Source organism: Macaca mulatta, chromosome 20, assembly GCF_049350105.2.
Source record: "Macaca mulatta isolate MMU2019108-1 chromosome 20, T2T-MMU8v2.0, whole genome shotgun sequence".
Taxonomy (NCBI): domain Eukaryota; kingdom Metazoa; phylum Chordata; class Mammalia; order Primates; family Cercopithecidae; genus Macaca; species Macaca mulatta.
In genome coordinates, this window is record NC_133425.1 from 18684245 (window position 1) to 18708707 (window position 24463).

The window sequence follows — 24463 nt, forward strand, 5'->3', positions numbered from 1 at the left end:
GAAAGAGTTATACATATAAAAAAGGAAATACGTGAATTTTGGGTCTTAATTTAAACAAACAAACTGCCAAAAGGAATCTTTAAGGCAATAGGGAAAATTTGAATGTAATTAGTATGATGATACTTAAGCTATAGTTGTCTAATATGAAGACTACTGAGTGGAAGAAGTTAGATAATATGTTTACTAGCAGATTTATAATCGTAAACATATTTACCTATAGTTTGAGATAAAGGTCTGACACCAAGAAGATCTCAGTTTAAATAAGGGCATGCAAAAATGCTTTAAAAAATAAGTAAGTTTGGCCGGGCGCGGTGGCTCAAGCCTGTAATCCCAGCACTTTGGGAGGCCGAGACGGGCGGATCACGAGGTCAGGAGATCGAGACCATCCTGGCTAACACGGTGAAACCCCGTCTCTACTAAAAAATACAAAAAAACTAGCCGGGCGAGGTGGCGGGCGCCTGTAGTCCCAGCTACTCAGGAGGCTGAGGCAGGAGAATGGCGTAAACCCGGGAGGCGGAGCTTGCAGTGAGCTGAGATCCGGCCACTGCACTCCAGCCTGGGCTACAGAGCGAGACTCCATCTCCAAAAAAAAAAAAAATAATAAGTAAGTTATATTGAAAACAAGTTATGTTATTCAGTTTGAGTTGAATAGAAGATCAATATAAGTAGACATATTTAGATTTGTTGCCCAGAAAGCTAATCTAATCATTCATTAATAAACATATCTTCTCCAAAAAAAAAGAATATTGATCTCAGAAGGAGGTCATGGACTCTGCCAGATGCCAAAAGGGTACATGTACCAAAAAAAGGTTAGGATCCAGCATGGGGTTAATTCAGTGGATAACTGACTGGGTCTAAGAAGAAACAGACTGAACCAAGGACAGGCCCACTGGTACCACCTTTTAGGAGGCAAACACTAACTTACCACTAGAAAGAACAGTGAATTCACTGGTTAACATTTGTGTGCAAAAATCCCCTGACAACCACAGGATTCAATGTTCCTAAAAACATATGCTCATTGGCAAGATCAAGGTCTCAGAGGAAATTTAGTGTTGAGTACTAAGTGATCTCACATCTGCTGGGTTCAAAGCATGGACTCTGGAGCCAGACTCTCTCTGTTTGTATCCAAGCTCCACCAGTCAGGACCTGTGTGAATTTAGGTGAGTTATTTCCCCTCGATGTTTCTCAGTTTCCTTGTCTGTAAAACAGGAACCAAAGAGCCTAGTTGTGGCCGGCAGAATAATGTCCCTTCAGAGATGTCTGTGCCCTAATTCCTGGAACCTATGAATACGTTAGATTCTACAGCAAAAGGGAATCAAGGTTGCAGATGGAATCAATGTTGACCTTAAAACCAGGAGGTTATGCATGTAGACCCAATGTAATCAAAAGAGTCTTTAAGTATGGGAGAGGGAGGAAGAAGAGAATCAGAGAGAGAGTTAAAGATGCTGTGCTAGTAGCTCTGAATATGGAGAAAGAGGCCACAAACCGAGGAATGCAGGTGGTCTCTAGAATCTGGAAGAGACACAGGTTCTCCCCAGAGCCTCCAGAAATAATGCAGCCCTGTCAACACCTTGATATTAACCAAGTGAGACCTCTTTGGGACTTCTGACCTCCAACACTGTAAGATAATAATTTGGATTGTTCCAAGCCACTAAGTTTGTGGCAATTTGTTACAGCAGCTATAGGAAATGAATACACAATTTTAAAGATTTTTGTGAGGATCAATAAATGCATTCATTTATGTAAAGCCCTTAGAACAGTTCCTGGCACATAATTGGTGCAATATACCATTAATTTTACAGAAACGATAAATAAAAATTAGAGATTTAATTACTTCCAAAATAAACTGGATCCACTCAAGTCAAAGCCTTGCTCTGTTTTGCAACCCTTAATGAATTCATGGATCTAGGCATTATCATACAGCAGATAGATAACATCACAAATGAGGCTGGGTATGGTAGCTCATGCCTGTAGTCCCAGCAAATTAGGAGGCCAAGGTGGGAGGATCACTTAAGCCCAGGAGTTCCAGACCAGCCTAGACAACACAGCGAGACCCCATCACTACAAATTAGTTTTTTAAAAAACAAATCGGGTACGTTAGTTCATGCCTGTGGTGCCACCTACTCAGGAGGCTGAAGTAGGATGATTGCTTGAGCCTGCAAGGTCAAAGCTGCAATGAGCCATGATCATGCACTCCAGCCTGGGCAACTGAACAAGACCCCATCTCAAAAATTAAATAAATAAATAAATAATAAAAACATTAAAAAAAAAAATGGGAGATAACCAGACACCAGTTATCTCCTCATAGACAAACATAACAATCTACGAAGTGGTCTTGCTAAAAAAAAAAAAAAAAAAAAAAAAAAAAGAAGAAGAAGAAGAAGAAGAAAATCAGACCTAAATCTGATAAAAATTTATGGATCCAACTTATTAACTTACAGAAATATGGAAAATGGGCCAGGCGCGGTGGCTCACGCCTGTAATCCCAGCACTTCGGGAGGCCAAGGCGGGCGGATCCGGAGGTCAGGAGTTCAAGACCAGCCTGGCCAAGAGACCAGCCTGGCCAATAAGGTGAAACCCCGTCTCTACTAAAAATACAAAACTTAGCAGGGCGTGGCGGTGGATGCCTGTAATCCCAGTTACTCGGGAGGCTGAGGCAGGAGAATTGCTTGAACCCAGGAGGCAGTGGTTGCAGTGAGCCAAAGATCACCCCATTGCGCTCCAGCCTTGGTGACAGAGCGAGACTCCAACTCAAACAAGAAAGGAAGGAAGGAAAGAAGGAAGGAAGGAAGGAAGGAAGGAAGGAAGGAAGGAAGGAAGGAAGGAAGGAGGGAAGGAGGGAAGGAGGGAAGGAGGGAAGGAGGGAAGGAGGGAAGGAGGGAAGGAAGGAAGGAAGGAAGGAAGGGAAAGAAAGGAAAGAAAGAAAGAAGGAAGATGAAGGAATGCACTAAAGGACACCACAGAGATGCAATTGGCAAGGTCTAGACTGTGGGGGACTCTACAGCAGTGCTTCTCAAACTTTAATGTGCATACAAAATACCCAGGGACCTTGTGAAAATGTAGTTTCTAACCCAGGAGGTCTGGGATGGGGCCTGAGATGCTGCATTTCTACCGAGTTCCCAGGTGATGCTGATGATCCTGGTTCACTGACCACATTTTGAATTGTACAAGATCAATAACCTATTTTTCCAGCAATAAAAGAACTGAAGGAGAAACCTATAGATTAAAAGACACATGAGCCAATCACTATGTGTAGGACTTTAGTTGGATTCTGATTCAAAGAAACTATCTTAAAAATGTATTAGGCAGAGTCGGAAGTGGAAGCTCATCCCTATAATCCCAGCACTTTGGGAGGCCAAGGCGGCAGATCACTTGAAGCTAAGAGTTCAAGACCATCCTGACCATATGGCAAAACCCTGTCTTTACTAAAAATACAAAAACTAGCCAGGTGTGGTGGCATGCACCTGTAATCCCAGCTACTGGGGAGGCTGAGGCACAAGAATGACTTGAACCCAGAAGGCAGAGGTTGCAGTGAGCCGAGATTGTGCCACTGCACTTCAGCCTGGGTGACAGAGTTTATTGCAGCACTATTTACAATAGCAAAGACTTGGAACCAACCCAAATGCCCATCAATGATAGACTAGGTAAAGAAAATGTTGGCACAGGTATACTATAAAATACTATGCAGCCATGAAAAAGAATGAGTTCATGTCCTTTGCAGGGACATGCATGAAGCTGAAAACCATCATTCTCAGCAAACGAACACAGGAACAGAAAACCAAACACCACATACTCTCACTCATAAGTGGGAGTTGAACAATGAAAACACATGGACACAGTGAGGGGTACATCACACACCAGGGCCTATTAGGGGGTGGGGGTTAAGGGGAGGGGGAGCATTAGGACAAATACCTAATGCATGCGGGGCTTAAAACCTAGATGACGGGTTGATAGGTGCCGCAAACCACCATGGCACATGTAACAAACCTGCACATTCTGCACATGTATTCCAGAACTTAAAGTAAAATGAGAATAAAAAACAAAGAAAAAAACATATCAGGCAGTAAGTAATCTGAACAGTGACTGGATAGTTGATGTTGTAAGGAATTATTGTTAATGTTTTGGGTGCACTGATGGTATTGTGCCTGGGTTTTTAAGAGTTTATCTTTTCAAGATACACACTGTAATGTTTACAGATGCAATGTTAGTGACTGGAATTAGCTTCAAAGTAATGTATGTGGGGAAAACTGGTAGAGGTATAAGCAAAACGGGGCATGAGTTGGCCATTGTTGAAGTCAGGTAGTGAGTCCTGAGAATTCATTGTGCTATTCTTCTACTTTCATATACGTTTGGGATTTCCCATCATAAAATTATTTTTAAGTTATATTTTTTAAAATCTGCTCTGCTAGCTTGTTCTTCTCTTGAACCACATTCTTCAAATGTTCTCCCACGGCTCATAAGTTATAAAGAGTTCATAAGTTATAGAGTCTGAGACTTTTAGCAGTCACAGACTGGAAATCTCATGTTTTTCATGCTGGCATTCCCTCTGGTTTCATTTTTGCAAGTCTCAGCAAAATACTTTGTGTACCCACCTAATTATCACAGTCCTTAAGGCACTTACCCCTTGACCCGGTCTTCTGTCTGTTACTGAGATGTTGCCGGCACCTGAAATGCTTTTCTGCAGAACCGCTGATAGCTGGTCCTCCCTTCCCTTCTGTTCAATTGGCTCCGCTCAGAGGGGCCTCCACTGACCATTCAATATGAGCAGACATGCCAGTGTCTCTCTGTGGCAATGCCTCACAGCACTCTCACTATCTGAGATGATCTTGTTCATTTATTCATCTGCTTTATTTTCTCCTTCTTCACACACCACTCCCTCATTCTCCCCTTTATAATGTATTCACCAGGAAGACAGGGATCTTGCCTGTTCATTGCTACAGACTCAGAATGTAACACACTAGCAGGCACAGCACAGAATGAGTGAGTAAATGAAAGCTATAGCTGTGTGCATAGCTCCATAGACTTAGAAAATCAACCGCATTCTTACTAAGAGGCATATACACATCCATATATCTGGATCACATGTTTGTAGTTTTTCTCACCAAATCAGGGACCAATGGAGCTGCACATCTCAGGCCAATAGAGCTCTATAACCCATTTCTTTCAAGAGAAGGGTAGCTCCCTATGAACTTTCATTGGACACCTGAGCTCTTGACTCACAATAATTGGTCACAGGAAGGTCTCTGTGCAAATCACAGATCGTGGGACTCAAAGTATCTGTGGTCACAGATCCAAATGCACTACTCCCTTATTTAGAAGGCCCTCAATACCCACGTAACTAACCCTATGCCAGGGTCTCATCAAAGTACCGGGTACTCCATTGAAAGTTGGGAGTTGAACTGGCCTATTGGAAAAGAAGGGTTTTCAGATAGAAGCTTCACTCCATATCTCAGTTTCATCAGCTATGGGCTAGTACATGGTTATAGTGTCCTGGAGACTAATGAATCTGGGTTTGAATCTCTGCTTCTCCTTTATTAGCTGTCTGACCCTAGCTAAGTGATATCACTTCTGTGATCCTCGGTGTCATTTATAAAATGGGAATAACAATAATGATATCTACCTTGTAGATTTGTTGTGAGAATTAAATGAGATGACAGAAATAAATATTTCATCTAGTTCCTGGCATAGGACAAGCATAATAAAATTTATCTATTACTACTACTGCTGCTGCTACTGCTACCACTATCTTCTGATCTTGAAAGAGTCACTTAATTCCTCCAATTCTCGGTAGACCCTTATCTAAGAAGAAATAACAACGTCCAGATCCACAGAAAGTCTGGGGCTTCTCTCCCTTATTTGCTTGAGTTCTCTGCTCAGATATCACTTTTGCAAAGAGACCTTCCCTGATCAGTGTTCCCCTCCCACATAAAATAGTCCACACTCTCTCCATGTCATTACTCAGCTTGGTTTTTCCTCCTAGGACATATCTGCCTGACTTGTACTCACGTGTTTAATGTCTGTCTTGTCTTCCTTGTCAGAAAGTCAGCTCCAAGAGAGAAGAGGCTTTGTCCATTGTGTTTAATGCTTATTCCTGGAGCCCAGAACAATGTCTGGCATATAAAGATACTCGATGAATATTTCTCGTAGAATGAATGAATGAAATTAGGTAACTTGGAACCATAACTGGCCAGTCCCTGAATTGCTGTTCAATAGATATTAGCTTCCTTCTTTCCTTCCTTCCTTCCTTCCTTGGCCAGAAGAAAGAACATTAAGTGAGAGGGAAATGCCTATCGGCCTCTTTTTTCCCTTTTTCTCCTCCAAGCATCATTCAAACAATCAAAACAAAAATGCAACAGCAGATGCCAAGAAGTCAGGTGCATCCTTCATCCCCAGTCAGTCTTTCCTGGCTCAGAAATGTTGGCAGGAGCAAGGTGCCCCGAGGCTCACTGCTTTAAATGAGCCCAGGCAGGATTTAGACAGCTGCTCTGTAACCCCGATAAACGATGTCTGGCTAGCCTTATGTAGGGGCACTGAGGGTTAGGGTTGAATGGCTTTTGGGGTCTCTGAAGTAGAAAGTCAATGGGTTTGATGTGTGGCCCCATTTACAGCACCTGAAACAGAACATCCATTACCAGGTTGAGTACCATCAAACCTCTCCTAATATAACAATACAAGCCATCTCTGAGCCTTGAAAACCTCTTTACAAAGCCAATGGTCAAAGAGTAGAACCGTCTTTTTCAACAGCAACCAGTGAAGATGATCATGTGACTCTCCTGTGGTCAACCCTCCCCTGGCTTCTGATCCCACTAGGAACGAAGTCCAAACTCCTCTCCCAGGATCTCACCAGGTCAGCACAGCTGGGCCTCACGTGTCTCCTCACCATCTCAGACCATTTTCCTGTCTTGCTCTACTCCAACTGCATTCATCTCTATGTTCCCATGCACATACCACCAACACCTGGCTAATTTTTTTTTTTCTTGGTAGAGACAGATTCTCAACATGTTGCTCAGGCTGATCTCAAATTCCTGGTCTCAAGCGATCGTCCTGCCTCAGCCTCCCAAAGTGCAAGAATTAAAGGCTTGAGCCACTGTGCCCAGCTGCGTTTTATTTTTATTTTATTATTATTATTATTATTTTGAGACAGAATTTCACTCTTGCTGCCCACGCTGCGGTACAATCTCGGCTCACCGCAACCTCCGCCTCCTGAGTTCAAGTCATTCTCCTGCCTCAGCCTCCCGAGAGGCTGGGATTACAGGCATGCATCACCATGCCTGGCTAATTTTGTATTTTTAGTAGAGACAGAGTTTCTCCATGTTGGTCAGGCTGGTCTCGAACTTCCGACCTCAGGTGATCTGCCCACCTTGGCCTCCCAAAGTGCTGAGATTATAGGCATGAGCCACCGTGCCCGGCCTGCGTTTCATTTTTCTGAGACAAAAATATTCTGGAGACGGATGGTGGTGATGGTTGCCCAACAATATGAATGCACTTAATACCACTGAACTGTACACTTAAAAGTGATTCCAGTGGTAAATAGCATATTATTTGTGTTTTACACAAATAATAAGTGTAAAACACAAAGAAATTCTGAAACATGTTACAACATGGATGAAACTTAAAGATATTATGCTAAGTGAAATAAGCCAGTCACAGAAAGACAAATATCATATGATTCCACTTATATGAGGTGTCTAGAGCAGCTGAATTCATAGAGAAAGAGAATACAACAGGGGTTGCCCAGGGATGGGAAAATGGAGGGATGGGGAATTGGTATTTAATAAGGACAGAGTTTCAGTTTGAGATGATGAGAAGTTTCTGAAGATGGATGGTGGTGATGGTTGTACAACAATGTGAATGTACTTAATGCCACTTAATTGTACACTTAAAATTGTACACTTAAAAATGGTTAAAATGGGCCGGGAGTGGTGGCTCACGCCTGTAATGCCAGCACTTTGGGAGGCCGAGGTGGACAGATCACGAGGTCAGGAGATCGTGACCATCCTGGCTAACATACTGAAACCCCGTCTCTACTAAAAATACAAAAATTAGCTGGGCATGGTGGCGCATGCCTGTAATCCCAGCTACTCAGGAGGCTGAGGCAGGAGAATCGCTTAAATCCAGGAGGCGGAGGTTGCAGTGAGTCATGATGGCACCACTGTACTCCAGCCTGGCAACAAAGTGAGACTCTGTCTAAAAAAAAAAAAAAGGTTAAAATGGGAAGCTTTATGTTACCTATATTTTTATCATGATAAAAAAAAAATCACACTATCCCAGGCTGGGCACAGTGGCTCACACCTGTAATCCCAGCACTTTGGGAGGTCGAGGGAGGTGGATCATTTAAGGCCAGGAGTTCAAGACCAGCCTGACCAACATGACAAAGCCCCATCTCTCCTAAAAATATTTTTAAAAGTTAGTCAGATGTGGTGGGCACACATGTAGTCACAGCTACTCAGGAGGCTGAAGCAGGAGAATTGCTTGAACCCAGGAGGCAGAGGTTACAGTGAGCTGAGGTTTCACCACTGTACTCCAGCCTGGATAACACAGCGAGAGACTGTCTCAAAAAAAATTTTTTTTAATCATGCTACCCAGCCCGGGCAACATAGTGAGACCCATCTCTACACGAAAATAAAACTATTAGCTAAAGGTACACTACTCTCAGCTACTCAGGAGTTTGAAGTGGGAGGATTGCTGGAGCATGGGAGACGGAGGTGGCAGTGAGCCAAGATTGTGCCACTGCACCCCAACCTGGGCAACACAGTGAGATCCTATCTCAAAAATAAAAATCACACTACAAAAACAATTTTAAGAGGAGAGGTGTAGAGCATTTTATCCTAAGGCATGAGATAAACTAGCTCATTGATCCATTTTCTTTATTTGTCCTGGGTGATCTCTGAGCCTCACCTATTAAGAGTTAATATTTATGCCAGGCACCATTTAAGCACTTTGCCAGTATGTTCTTCATTTAATCCTCTCTACCATCCTACAAGATGGGGAGCCTAATCATCTCCATTTAAAGGATGAGAAAACAGAGGCCCAGAGAGGTTTAGTGACTTAACCTACAAAGTCTGACTCCAAAGTCTAGGAAATTTTCCAGACCACTTTTCCCACAAGACTTGACCTCACCTTTTAATATTCAAAACAGGCTCCTCAGATCCACACAAAATATGCTAAATTATCAGGAATATATAAGTCAGGTTAAGGAGAATACACTTTTTTTTCTGTACTCACCCCATCTTTGTTGAAAAAGTGCTGTAACTGGCTTCAAGGCCTGCAGGCTACATTGCTTAACACAGGTGTACTAAGTTCAAGTTCAGCAAACTTCCATAAAACTCCGTAAAAAATAATATTTGAGGCTTTGGGGGCAGACGGTGTATGCTGCATCTACTTGACTCTGCCATTGTAGCACAGAAGCGGTCATAGACAAGAAGTAAAGGAATGCCCTTGGCTGCATGCCAATAAAACTTGAGTTACAACAACAGGTATTGGGTTTGCTGGCTCCTCAAAAGGTTAAACATAGAATTGCCATATGACCCAGCAACTTGACTCTTAGGGCCAAAAACAATTACAAATAGGAGTTCAAACAAAAACTTGTACACAAATGTTCACAGCAGCCCTATTTATAGTAGCTAAAAGGTGGAGACAATCCAAAGATCAATCAACTGAAGAATGGATGCACAAAATGCGGCAGATGCATCCAACGGAACAGTATTAAGCCATGAATAGGAAGTATAGATGTATACTGCCAGGTGGATAAACCTGGAGAACAATATGCTAAATGAAAGAAGCAGACACAAAAGGCCACGTAGGCCAGGCATGGTGGCTCATGCCTGTGATCCCAGCACTTTGGGAGGCTGAGGCGGGTGGATCACCTGAGGTCAGCAGTTCAAGATCAGCCTGACCAACATGGAGAAACCCCGTCTCTACTAAAAATACAAAAATTAGCTGGGTGTGGTGGCACATGCCTGTAATCCCAGTTACTAGGGAGGCTAAGACAGGAGAATCACTTGAACCCGGGAGGCGGAGGTTGCAGTGAGCCGAGATCGCACCACCGCACTCCAGCCTGGGCAACGGAGCGAGACTCCGTCTCAAATAAATAAATAAATAAATAAATAAATAAATAAATAAAATAAAAGGTCACACAATGCATGACTCCATTGATATAAAATGTCCAGAATAGGCAAATCCATAGACAACAGAAAGTAGCTTGGTGGTTGCCAAGGACTGAGGAGAAGAAAATGGAGAACAACTGCTCAACAGTTACAGGCTTTCTTTTTGAAGTGATGAAAATGTTCTGGAACCAAGTAGATGTGATGGTTATAGAACTGGAAATGTGGCCAGGCATGGTGGCTCACACCTATAATCCCAGCATTTTGGGAGGCTGAAGCAGTAGATTGCTCGAGCCCAGGAGTTCAAGACCAGCCTGGGCCACATGGTAAAACCCTGACTACAAAATACTCTACTAAAAGGTGGAGACAATCCACCTTTGTTCAAAATAAAACAAAATAAAATATAAATAAATAATACAAAAATGAGTTGGGAGTCGTGGCACATGCCTGTAGTCCCAGCTACTCGGGAGGCTACGGTGGGAGGATCGCTTGAGTCCAGGATGTTGAGGTTGCAGTGAGCCGAGATCACATTACTACATTCGAATCTGGGTGACAGAGTGAAATTGTCTCAAAAAAAAGGAAAAAAGTGAATGTCCTAAATGTCACTGAATTTTCCCTCAATTTTAAAAAATGCTTTTAAAAAACAGGTGGCTGATTGTTTTTGGCACACAGGCCAAAGTTTGCTGCCCCCTATTCTAAGCCAAACAGCCAAGAAGGGGAGAAACAGAAGCATACTATGACCTCTATGTAAAATATTCGAAGCCAGTCGTTTACTAGTGCTTGGGGAGGAAGCGCGTATCGTATGCAGTCTTACACCGCCCTGAAATTAACATTAGGCACCACCTTTGGACCTGAGAAGACAGGAAAGCTCCTAGGACATGGTGCCCACACTGAAGCCTGAATCAGGGAGGAGACGGCATTTCATTTACAGCACATGCTATAGCTTGAGGTGAGGTGGCACAGTCTCTCTGCAAAACCAAAACAAGTTTAATATGATCAGACTGCAGAAGGAGATGGAGTGATAAAGGAGAGATAAAGCCAGATGAGGAAATAAGGGTCATGGCATTAGGACATGATAAGAAATCTGGATTTTATCCTGAGCGCAATGGGAAGCCTATCAAGGTTTTTCAGCAAAGGAGTGGGGAAGCCTGACTTGCTTTTCAGAAACATGATTCTCAGTGTGTCCAGATGATGGATTGGGAAAGAGAGATGCTGGAAACCAGGAGACGTTTTGAGGAAAATCTTGAGTGGCTTATGGTGCACGAATAAAGCTTCAGAATAACTCAGGAAAGCTGACCTAAGGCAGGAGGCTCGCTTGAACCCAGGAGTTTGAGGCTGCAGTGAGCCATGATTGTGCCAATGCACTCCAGCCTGGATGTCACAGCAAGACCCTGCCTCTAAAAAAAATTTTAAATTAAAAATTATAAAAGTTGGCCTATGGAAGGTTTTCTACCTCTGACAGACTCTTCTTTCAAATGGGAGAATAAAGAAATTTCTTTATTTTTCAAAAAAAAAAAATCCAATAAGGACCTCATACGGGGTCCAGCTGCCAAGCTTAGGAGTTGAGCAGAGTAAAAATGACAGGGAAATAAACATAAAATGAGACTCTATTTTGCACTTTTAAGAGCTCGCAGTTTTCCATGAATAACAACTGATGCAGGCAATAATGCTAATTATTATTATTACTTATGTTAATAATGATATTCAATTGAACTGCTTAAACAGAGGATGCCTTGGAGGGCAAACATAGTCTAAGGAATTCCATTATCAAATTTTCATTTGCAGCCCATAGCCTCCTTAATATCACTAATTAATATTCTTTCCCTAAACAAATGCGGGTGGAGGAGGTTGGCAAAGTACAGAAGTACCACTTATCACAGGAAACGGTGGAGAATAAACAGGATAAAAGGACTGAGGTCACATTTGTGATTATTATCATAATAAAATGCTTCTGAGGAACGACTTGGCAAAACTTACCTGCACCATATGCCTGGCAGATTAGCAGCTTCAAAACAATTACAAAATTAAAACAAGTCTTAGGTTCAGTTGCTGAATTTGAACATTAGGAAAACACTTATTTTCCTCCAGTAACCAACACATGGCAGGTTTTTGTATTCTGGGTTTTGGGGATTGAGTTTTGGTTTTGTTTTTTCATTAGCTTGGTTTTGATTGTATGTTTGCTTTACATGCTGGCATTTAATTCTGTAACCAGGTTTTCTCTGTCTCATTCACAATCTGTTTCAAATACACACCTGAGGGCAGTGGATTCCTGGTGTTGCTGAGGCAGTGACTCACAGGAGTTAAAAGCTTGAGCTCTGGAGTCTGTGGAATGTGCGTTCAAATTCTGATTCTGCGCTTAACCAACTATGGCCCTTAATCGCTCCATGCTTCCATCTCCTCATCTATAAAATGGGTATGACAGGACCATCTAACCTTGCAGAATTTTAAAGGATAATTGTGCTGAGACAATTTAGCCTGGCATTTGACATACATTTCAGTAAGTGGTAGTTATGATGGAGTTATTATGCTGCAACCCTTCCCCTGCCCACAGGAGACATTGACAAATAATCCACACTAAATCAGATCCTGCACCTAGACCACTGGCTTTCAGTAAATATGTTTTTTGTATATGAATGAATACATGATCCTGGCAACTATTCTGGTCACTTCAAATCCTTGCCCAGCTTTTAGAACCATGTTACTTTCACTAGTGTAAATGATAAGTGGGTGGTCCTGTGTGTCAATCATATAAGTCTCATGCCAGAGAGAGAGAGGTTGAGATTAAATCCCTGGAAAGGGACAGAGATGGAACAGAGCCTCAGACCATTAACCTGGAGAGCAGGGGTCAGAGGGAAGGGAAAATTTCAATCATTTCCTAAGTGTGCTCTGGGAAGATATTTTAAAATATAGATAGTAAAGGACTCTTTGGGGGCTTTGGGGCAACAGTAAATGTTGCCAATCATTACTAATAATAACCATTATAATAACCACCACCCATCAAGTGTTTACTATGTGTCGGGTATTTCTTTGGCTTAGTGCTTTAAATACATTATCTCATTTAATCCTCATGACAGTACTATCAGATCTAGATTTATGATATTCTCTATCTTATTTTAAGGAAATTGGAAGCCTAGAGATGATAAGTAATTTTCCCAGATTATCCGCCTGGGTGTCTGGTTCTAAAAACCCAAGTATTTAACCACTATGCTATATCACCTTTCAACTAATAGAGACCTTTAGACAAACATCATAAGCAAATCACCTGTATTAGTTTCCTAGGACTTCTATAAAAACAAAGACCACAAATTAGGTGACTTAAACAACAGAAATGTATCGTTTCACAGTTCTAGAGGCTAGAAGTCCGAGATCGAAGTGCTGGCAGGGTAGGTTCCTTTTTTTTTTTTTTTTTTAGATGGAGTCTCACTCTGTCACCCAGGCTGGAGTGCAATGGTGAGATCTCAGCCCACTGCAACTTCCACCTACCGGGTTCAAGGGATTCTCCTGTCTCAGCCCCCCGAGTAGCTGGGATTACAAGTGCGTGCCACCATGCCCAGCTAATTTTGTATTTTTAGTAGAGACGGGGTTTCACCATGTTGGCAAGGTTGGTCTTGAGCTCCTGACCTCAGGTGATCCGCCCGCCTTGGCCTCCCAAAGTGCTGGGATTACAGGCGCGAGCCATAGCGCCCGGCCGGATAGGTTCCTTCTGTGGGCTGTGAGAAAGAATCTATCCCATGCCTCTCTCATAGCTTTGGTGGTTTCTTGGCAATTTTGGGCATTTCTTGGCTTCTAGACCTCTGCCTTCATCTCCATGTGGAGTTCTTTTGTGTGTGTCTGTGTCCAAATTCCCTCTTTTAATGAAGACACCAATCATATTGAATTAGGGCCCCAGCTTACTCCAGTATGACCTCATCTTCACTAATTATATCCCCAAGAAACCTATTTTCAAATAAGGTCACATTCTGAGGTACTGGGGGTTAGAATTTCAACATATGAATTTGGGGCAGATACAATTCAACCCACAACCTCACCCATACCCATTTATCTCTGCTGGTTATTTCTCCACCTTCCGACCCAGGGGCACAGGGGAGGGGACAGGGAGGATCCCAGGGTCTCCACACACACACATGCTGCAAGACGTAACTCTTCATTCCAAATCCCACAGTGCCATTTGTCCTATGTGAGAAAGGAGAATTGAAAAGGGATACAGTGCAAAAGATGTCAAACCCAAGATAAATATTTCCTCAGAAGCAATGACTTCCAGAGATTTGGAGTCGTAAGTTTTTGAAAAATGGACACATGAGGAACAAAGGTTGAGTTTTGTGAAATCATTGATAACCCCCAAGACAACATCGAGCTTTCTCCCATGATTATAAATGGGGGGATTTGAAATGGAACTTCTATTGTGTGGCTTTCAAAGCCCACGATGGCCCAGGAGTAGTGAATCATTTCTAAGGTAAAGCACTTCCTCTGAACCCAGGGGAAGCAGAAGTAGGCAGATAAAAAATGGTAATGCAGGAGGCAGATATATGAACAACCTGAAACGTGAACATTGCTTTTTTATATTCCTTAAGATGGGCCAGTCCTGTGGCCCAGGTGGGAATAAGAGTATAAGATTAAACACCAAAAATAAAATCTCTTAGCATTTCCCAAATTCATATAGGTAATGTCACATAGGCCCCTCCCCAATAAACAATAGACATGATGTAAAATGCAGATTCCTTTGTCTGGCAATGAACACAAGCAAATGAACACTTGCTCATTCTTTCAATTGCTTCCTGAGTGACTGTCGTAAACTGGGTTCTGTCCCAGGTGCTGAAAATAAATATCTCGAATAGGGTTTACAGATTAGGTGGATACCAAACTCTGAATAATTAGATCATAGCTCTATGAGGGAATTCAGGGCAGTCATTTATGCAGACAGAAGAAGGGAAAGGGAGATAGAGGAAAGCGCATCTCGTGTGTTTCTATCAGGTGTCATTTAATGAATTCCTCACAGCATCCTTTCAAGATGGTGTCTTTCCTGCAAACCAATATTATGAATCTCACTGTTACCATTTTGTAGCAACCCACAGTGACTGAATTTCTCCTCTTTTGGTCTAGCATATGTACTACTAGGAAGTGTCGTCTTGCTTTTGAGCTCCTCCTATCTAGCTGATGACAAAGTTATTCAAGGAAGAAGATAGCTCCCTGCCTTGGGGAAACAGTCTTGAAGAAACCATAGATGTATGAAAAGACTATTTCCATTAACAAAGGGAATAAGATCAGGAAATATTTTTGATCTTACTATATGACCTAAGCATCTATCTCAGAGAAAATTTTTTTAAAAGTACTCAAACAAATACTTGTACATGAATGATCCTAGTAACTCTATTCACAATAGCCGAAAGATGGAAAGAGCTCAAATGTCCATAAATGGAAGACTGGATAAATATATTGTGGTATAATATACACATATAATTAACTATTACTCAGCCACAAAAAGCTAATATATGCTACAATGGGGATGAACCTCAAAAATATTATAAGTGTAAGAAGACACAAAAGGTTGTATAATCCCATGTATATGAAATATCCAGAATAGGTATATCCACAAATGCAGAAAGCAGGTTGGTAGTTGCCAGGGACTGGGGAAAGAGAGAAATGAAGAGTAACTGTTTAATGGGTACAAGTTTTTATTTGGGGGTGATGAAGGTATTTTGGAAAAAGGCAGAGGTGGTCATACAGCATTGTGAATGTACTAAATGCCACTAATTTGTTCACCTTAAAATGATCAATTTTGTTATGTGAATTTAACCTCTATAACACAGGGCACTTCAAAAAACAGAGCTTCAATAAATATTTGTAGAATGAATGAACAATAAACAAAGGAATGTATGTGGTCCTTGCAAACAGCTCATGCTAAAAGATGGTCTATGAAAAGAGACTTTGTAAGTGGATATGGTGTTGACCAGCAGTCTAAAATGATTCTTAGTGGCCTTCTCTCAGTTTTATTATTCTGTTCATGGAGAACAGGAATCAAAGCCTAGGGTTCTATCCGGGAGGAAAAAATCTTTCTGTCTTGCAATTTTCAGAACCTAGTGTCTTCCTACATAGCAAAAGACATTTCTGACTGCCAGGAGGGAGTAAAGCCAGTGGGAGTTAGTCCCATCTGCCTGCAGAGAGTCAAGAACATTATCTGTCTAAATTCTTCTTCATCAGAAAGTCTTATGGCTGGGGGCCCTTCCCAGCTCTCACTGTGACCTAGCCTTAGGACCACATTAAAGAGCATTACCATGCCGCAGAGAGGGGGTGGGAGGGAGGAGACTGGCTGCCAGACTGAAACTAAATTAAAAATAAAGCTCCCCTTATTAAATTCATAATTATTGTGAAGCTGTGAAATCTTATTTTAAACCTCTGGCTCCTTTCTTTGTCCAGAGTACAGGCTGCCTGCTTCCGAATCCCTATTTTGCTTTATGGACAATTTCTTTTTAGCATTCTGAGCATTTAACCTTGAAAAATAGTGTTGTTTTGCTGCTATATTTTCTGATTGTTAGTCTCCAGGCATCTCCATGGCATCTTTATAAATCTGCAGGAGCTGGTAAATATTTCTTGCCGACCAGCAGCTGAAATCTGAAAATACCAGCTCACTTTTTAGCTGTCAGGCAATTAATGTAATTCAAAGGAAATGAAAGGTATGGGCAACTGGGACTGCTTTTAATAACAGGAGGGTTCCTGGCTCAGACTTAGAAACGCAAGAGAGAAGAATCAATAAAAGACTAACAGAAAGGGTAGAAGAGGGCATGGAGTTCTCTAGAAACATTCTGTCAGCATCCTGGCAATGCTGCAAATCTGTGCCAAGAGAAACTGATAAATGCAGCTACTGATGATCGACTTGGAGATGAGTCAAACTTCGAGGTCTGGGCCAGGGCATCCACTGGCCTAAGGGGTGCCTTTGTGTAAAATGGGAAACGATCCCCCATCTGGGTAGGTGAATTAGGAGAAAGTGCTCCCTGAGTATAGATGCAGCCCCGTGCCAAGGCACACAGCCTGGTGTTCAGAGTGGTACTGGATTTTAGCCTTCTTCCTCCAAATTTATTCCTATGGCCAGCAGCCTTTGTGCAGCACACAAACTGAACAGCTGTGTGTAGCATCCCTATCCAGATCACTTCCCACTTCCCTGTTTCTTGGATATTGGTTTTCTATTCTTCCCTGCTAAGTCAGGAATCAACTATATTGGCTTTGGACCCCAAAGGTAATTTAAGTGTAATTGGATTCATAGGAGGAGTTAGACTATGGAGAAGGAGAAGGGTGGAGGTCTCACATATGGCAATGTTATTTTGTTTCTCAAAGACAACAGGAAAAACTCTTTCCTTCTAGTGAGGTATAGACTGGTCACTAAAGAAATACAATTTTCCAAGCACGGGAATTATAAGTCTATCAATATCTGCCGCCCTTCATATACTATTTTTTTTTTCAATACATGGAGTCTCGCTCTGTTTCCCAGGCTTGAGTGCAGTGGTGCAATCGTGGCTCACTGCAACCTCCGCCTCCTGAGTTCAAGTGATACTCCTGCCTCAGCCCCACGAGTAGCTGGGATTACAGGCATGCGCCAACATATCCGGCTAATTTTTGTATTTTTAGTAGAGACGGGGTTTCACCATGTTGGCCAGGCTGGTCTCAAACTCCTGACCCTGGGTGATCCGCCTGCCTCAGCCTCCCAAAGTCCTGGGATTGAAGGCATGAGCCTCCACGCCCAACTCATATACTTCTTACATGGCAGTCGAGGTTGCACAATGCATAGAGCACCAATCATATTCTACTTTATATAAATAATGCCTTACCTGACTATATGGATTACAATGTCATTTCTGCCCCCTGGAGTTGTGCAATATGGCAACCTTGAATCCCACGGGCAGTGCATGGGGGAGGCCTATAGAGGATATTAAGGTACATGGATGAAACTACCTCCCAAGAAAAAGCAAGATTTCAAAACCCAGTTGATCAAAATAAATACAAAATCATCAAATGTATTTTGATATATCAACAAATATTTAGCAAACAAAAAGTCCATCTATAATAACATTTTTAAATCAAATATCTAGGAGTAAATCTAGCAAAATACACACAAGACTGCTTCATGGAAAACTCTAAGATATTCCTGATAAAAATGTTTAAACACCTAAGTAAATGACGGGATAAACCAAGGTCCTGGATTGGAGGACTCTGACTCCATACTGTAGTAGCACTGTAGTAATATTAATTGTCTGCAAATTGATCTACAGATTTAACACAATTCCAATCAAATTCCCAGCCTGTGTTGTTTGTTTTGGAAATTAAGAAGCCAATTTTTAAATTTATATGTACAGGCAGAGTCAAGACTAGCCAAGACAATCTTAGAGAATGACAAAGTAGAAGGAAACGCTCTATAGGTATTAAAACTTATTACAATGATAGACAGTAAGAAACTGGTATTGGTGGCTGGTCATGGTGGCTCACACCTGTAATCCCAGCATTTTAGGAAGCTGAGGTGGGTGGATCACTTGAGGCCAGGAGTCCGAGACCAGCCTGGCCAACATGGTGAGACCCTGTCTCTACTAAAAATGCAAAAATTAACTGGGCATGGTGGCGTGCGCCTGTAATCCCAGCTACTCAGGAGGCTGAAGCAGGAGAATTGCTTGAACCCTAAAGGTGGAGATTGCAGTGAGCTGAAATCATGTCACTGCACTCTAGCCTGTGCAACAGGGTGAGATTCCAACTCAAAAAAAGAAAAGAAAAGAAAAGAAAAAGTGGTGTTGGCTTGAAAACAGACAAACAAATGGAAGATAATTGAGCCCAGAAACAGACCTTTGCATCTATGAACATGTGATTTATGATAAAATGGCAGAACAGTGAAGAAATAAGTCTTTTCAATAAATGGTGCTGGGTCAACTGGATCAAATATGGTAAAAAAAAAAAAAAAAAAAAAAAAAAAAAAAAAAACTTGAGCCCTTCCTCATATCATACCTAAAAACAAATCCCAAATGGTGTGTAGGTTTAAATGTAGAAGGTGAAATAAGCTTCCAGATGATAACATCGGAGTGTGTCTATCTTCATTATTTTAAGTAGGAAAAGATTTCTTGGACAAGCCACAGAGTACGAATCATAAAGCAAACAACTGATAAACTTTTAATTTTAAAATTAAACTTTTAAAATTAAGAACATCTATGAAACAAAACAAAACAAAACAAAAAACAAACACTATTACAAAAGTGAAAAGGGCCGGGCATGGTGACTCATGCCTGTAACCCCAGCTACTTGGGAGGCTGAAGCAGGAGGATTGCTTGAGGCCAGGAGTTTAAGACCAGCCTGGGAAACATATCAAGACTCCCATCTCTACAAAAATAAAATTTAAAAGCTAGTCACGTGCGGTGGCACATGCCTGTAGTCCCAGCTACTCGGGAGGCTGAGGTGGGAGGATTGCTTGAGCCCAGGAGTTCAAGGATGCAGTGAGGTATGATCACATCACTGCATTCTGGCCTAGATGACAAAGCAAGACCCCTTATTTTAAAAAAAAAAAAAAATAGTGAAAAGGTAAGCCTCATAGTAGGAGGAGATCATTGCAATATGTAAATGAAAAGGGACTTATACCAGAGTATAAAATAATTTCTAAATCAATACAAAAACACTATAGAAAAATGAACAAAACATGCTTCACAAAACAAGGATATCTAAATTGCCAATAGACAGATTAAAAGGTGTTCAACCTCATCATTAGTCTTTGGTAAATGCAAAATAAAATCATTTTCAGATACCAGTACATACCTACTAGAATGGCTAAAATTTTAAAAAGACTAACACTATCAAGCAGTGAGAACAATGTAGAGGAACTAGAACTCCCGTTATGCTGCTAGTGGGAGTTTAAATCAACACAAGCACTTTAGAAAACTGTTTAGCAGAATCTACTACATTTGAACATATGCTAATTCTATGACTCAGAAATTTATATTCTAGATGTATATCCAACTATATTTACATATAGCCAAAAATCAAATATAAAATTGTTCATGGCAATACTTTTTAATAGTCAAAAACTGAAAATAACACAAATGTACAACAATAAAATGAATAAATAAATGGTAGTATAGTCATATGATGGAATACTACACAGCCATGAAAACTGACTATGGCTACATGCAAATATCTGGATGAATCTCATAACCACGTACAAAATAAGCAAGGACAAGTTGATTCATATTTCTTAATGCCATTTATATTGCTTTCAAAGTGGTAAAAACTAATCTCTGTGTTAAAACTCAGCATAGAAGTTACTTTTTGATAAAAGAGGACACTATGGCATTTTTGAGATGCTGGTTATGCAAGTATGTTCATATTGTGATAATATATTGAGCCATATCCTTACAGCTTGTGTGCTTTTCTTTAAATAGATTATTTTACTTAAGTGTTTTTTTTAAAGTTTTTTAAACCCATTTCAAAGGCCATATCTGGGAAGCCTTCCCAGAACACGCAGATAGATTTAATTACTCCCTCATTGATATCTTGGACTTATTTAGGTTGTTATACTTCGAAAAGTCTATTACAATTTGTTTTCTTCCATGCAGTTCCTCCCTGTTACACACGAAATTCCTGAGTTAAGAGCAATATGGATATTTATTGGGATGTCTGGTTCCCATTGTTTGTTTGTTTGCATTGTTTTTTGCCCACAGCATCATATGTTTTCCCATTCTAACAGAGCCCTAGTTTTTCTTTGAGAATTCATTCTTCTACATATAAGGTCTGTGTGATCTGAGTGAGGCTCCATTCCTAGTCACACAGGTAGAGGAGGTGACCCAGGTCCAAGACAATCACTGTGTATCACATGATATATTAGTCTGTTCTCACACTGCTACAAATAAATACTTGAGACTAGCTAATTTATAAAGAAGTTTAATTGGCTCACAGTTCTGCAGGCGGTACAGGAAGCATAGCAGCTTCTGCTTCTTGGGAAGCCTCAGGAAACATTCAATCATGGTGGGAGGTGAAGGGGAAGCGGACATGTATTATGTGGCCAGATATAGAGAAAAGATGGGAAGGTGCCACACACTTTTAAATGACCAGATCTCACAATAACTCACTCACTCACTCTCATGAGAGAAGCACCAAGGAGATGGTGCTAAATCATTTATGAAAGACCATCCCATGATCCAGTCATCTCCCACTTGGCCCCACCTCCAACGTTGCGATTACAATTGAGCATGAGATTTGGGTGGGGCACAGATCCAAACCACATCACATGACCTAAACTGATCTAATCAGACTGGAAGTCATTCTGGATTAGAATCAATTTCAGGGTTTTTGTGGAATATACCAAGCCACAGATGTTAATCTTTCACTGAGCGTGAAACTGAAGAATGAGGTTTCAGGAGCTACTGTCAGACACCATTAAACCATGAGAAAGAGTCTTCCTGAAAATGGAGTCAATAATGAAAAAGGTTAGGAGAGAAAGCCCCAAAAGAAACCCACACTTGTATGGTCAACTGTGATTTACAAATGTGTGAGGTGGCTGGGCACAATGGCTCACACCTATAATCCCAGCGATTTGGGAGGCCAAGGCAGCCAGATCACTTGAGGCCAGGAGTTCAAGACTAGCCTGGCCAACATGACAAAACCCCATCTCTACTAAAAATACAAAAATTAGCCGGATGTGGTGGTGTGCACCTGCAGTCCCAGCTACTTGGGAGGCTAAGGTAGGAGGATTGCTTGAACCTGGGAGGTGGAGATTGCAGTGAGCTGAAACCACACCACTGCACTACAGACTGGGTGACAGAACAAGACTCTGCCTCAAAACAAAAACAAAAACAAATGTGTAAGGCAATTTAGTAGAGAAAAAATTGTCTTTTCAAAAATAGTGCTGAATTGGGTAACTATTTGCAAAAAATAAAGAAGTAAACCTCAACACACACCTCATACAAAAATTAAACTCTAAGTAGATTATAGAGCTAAATGTAAAACCTAAAACTGTAAAACTTCTAGAAGAAAACATAGAATAAAATTTTTATGACCCTGATTTAGGCAAAGATTTCTTAGTTAGAACAAGAAAACCATCATCCATAAAAGAGAGAGTGGATAAGTTGGACTTCATCAACATTTTACACAACTTCTGCTCCTCAAAAGACACTGTTAAGGTATTAAAAGGCAAGCCACGTTTTAAAAATGCAAGCCACTGGGATAAAAATATTTGTGCAATATATACCTGATAAAGGATTTGTATCCAGAATATACTTTTAAAACACTCCAAGCCCAATAATAAAACAATAATACAATTTTTATCTAATGTTATGTTACTTTATGTCTCTGGAGCTCTATGTTCATTTACATGTTTTAGATTTTTTTTTTTTACAAGTTCAACTTTTATTTTAGATTCAGGGGGTACATGTGCAAGTTTTTTACATGGGTATCTTGTTTAATGCTAAGGTTTAGGGTACAACTGATCCCATCACCAAGGTAGTAAGCATAGTACCCAATAGTTTTTCAACACTCGCCTTCCTCCCTCCCCCTCCCACTAGTCCCCATTGTTTATTGTTGCCATCTTTATGTCCATGAATGCCCAACGTTTAGTTCTTACATATGAGTGAGAACATGTGGTATTTGGTCTTCTGTTCCTGCATTAATTTGCTTAGAATAATGGTCTTCAGCCACATCCATGTTGTTGCAAAGGACATGATTTCATTCTTTTTTATGGCTGTGTAGGTTTTCTAAAAATAGGCCTCATTTTCTAGTTATTGTTGTTTCTGTTTGCTCAAATAACTTATGAGAGTTCTATCTAAAATAACATTTATCTCCTTTTAGATCTTTCCTGCTTTCTCTTGTGGGCATTTAGTGCTATAAATTTCCCACTATACACTGCTTTAAATGTGTCCCAGAGAATCTGGTATGTTGTGTCTTTGTTCTCATTGGTTTCAAAGGACATCTTTATTTCTGCCTTCATTTCGTTATGTACCCAGTAGTCATTTAGGAGTAGGTTGTTCAGTTTCCATGTAGTTGTGAGGTTTTGAGTGAGTTTCTTAATCCTAAGTTCTAATTTGATTGCACTGTGGTCGGAGAGACAGTTTGTTGTGATTCCTGTTCTTTTACATTTGCTAAGGAGTGCTTTACTTCCAATTATGTGGTCAATTTTAGAATAAGTGTTATGTGATGCTGAGAAGAATGTATATGCTGTTGATTTGGGGTGGAGAGTTCTGTAGATGTGTATTAGGTCTGCTTGGTGCAGAGCTGAGGTCAAGTCCTGGATATCCTGGTTAACCTTCTGTCTCGCTGATGTGTCTAATATTGACAGCGGGGTGTTTAAGTCTCCCATGACCCCCTAACATCACAATTAAAAGAACTAGAGAAGCAAGAGCAAACAAATTCAAAAGCTAGCAGAAGGCAAGAAATAACTAAGATCAGAGCAGAACTGAAAGAGATAGAGACATAAAAATCCCTTCAAAAAATCAATGATTTCAGGAGTTGGTTTTTTGAAAAGATCAACAAAATTGATAGACCGCTAGCAAGACTAATAAAGAAGAAAAGAGAGAAGAATCAAATAGATGCAATAAAAAATGATAAAGGGGATAGCACCACCGATCCCACAGAAATACAAACTACCATCAGAGAATACTATAAACACCTCTATGCAAATAAACTAGAAAATCTAGAAGAAATGGATAAATTCCTGGACACATACACCCTCCCAAGGCTAAACCAGGAAGAAGTGGAATCTCTGAATAGACCAGTAACATGCTCTGAAATTGAGGCAATAATTAATAGCCTACCAACCAAAAAAAGTCCAGGACCAGATGGATTCACAGTCAATTTCTACCAGAGGTACAAAGAGGAGCTGGTACCATTCCTTCTGAAACTATTCCAATCAATAGAAAAAGAGGGAATCCTCCCTAACTCATTTTATGAAGCCAGAATCATCCTGATACCAAAGCCTGGCAGAGACACACACAAAAAAAGAATTTTAGACCAATATCCCTGATGAACATCGATGCAAAAATACTCAATAAAATACTGGCAAACCAAATCCAGCAGCACATCAAAAAGCTTATCCATTATGAGCAAGTTGGTTTCACCCTGGGATGCAAGGCTGGTTCAACATAAGCAAATCAATAAACATAATCCATCACATAAACAGAGCCAACAAAAAAAAAACACATGATTATCTCAATGGATGCAGAAAAGGCCTTTGACAAAATTCAACAGTCCTTCATGCTAAAAACTCTCAATAAACTAGGTATTGATGGAACGTATCTCTAAATAATAAGAGCTATTTATGACAAACCCACAGCCAATATCATACTAAATGGGCAAAACCTGAACGCATTCCCGTTGAAAACCAGCACTAGACAGGGATGCCCTCTCTC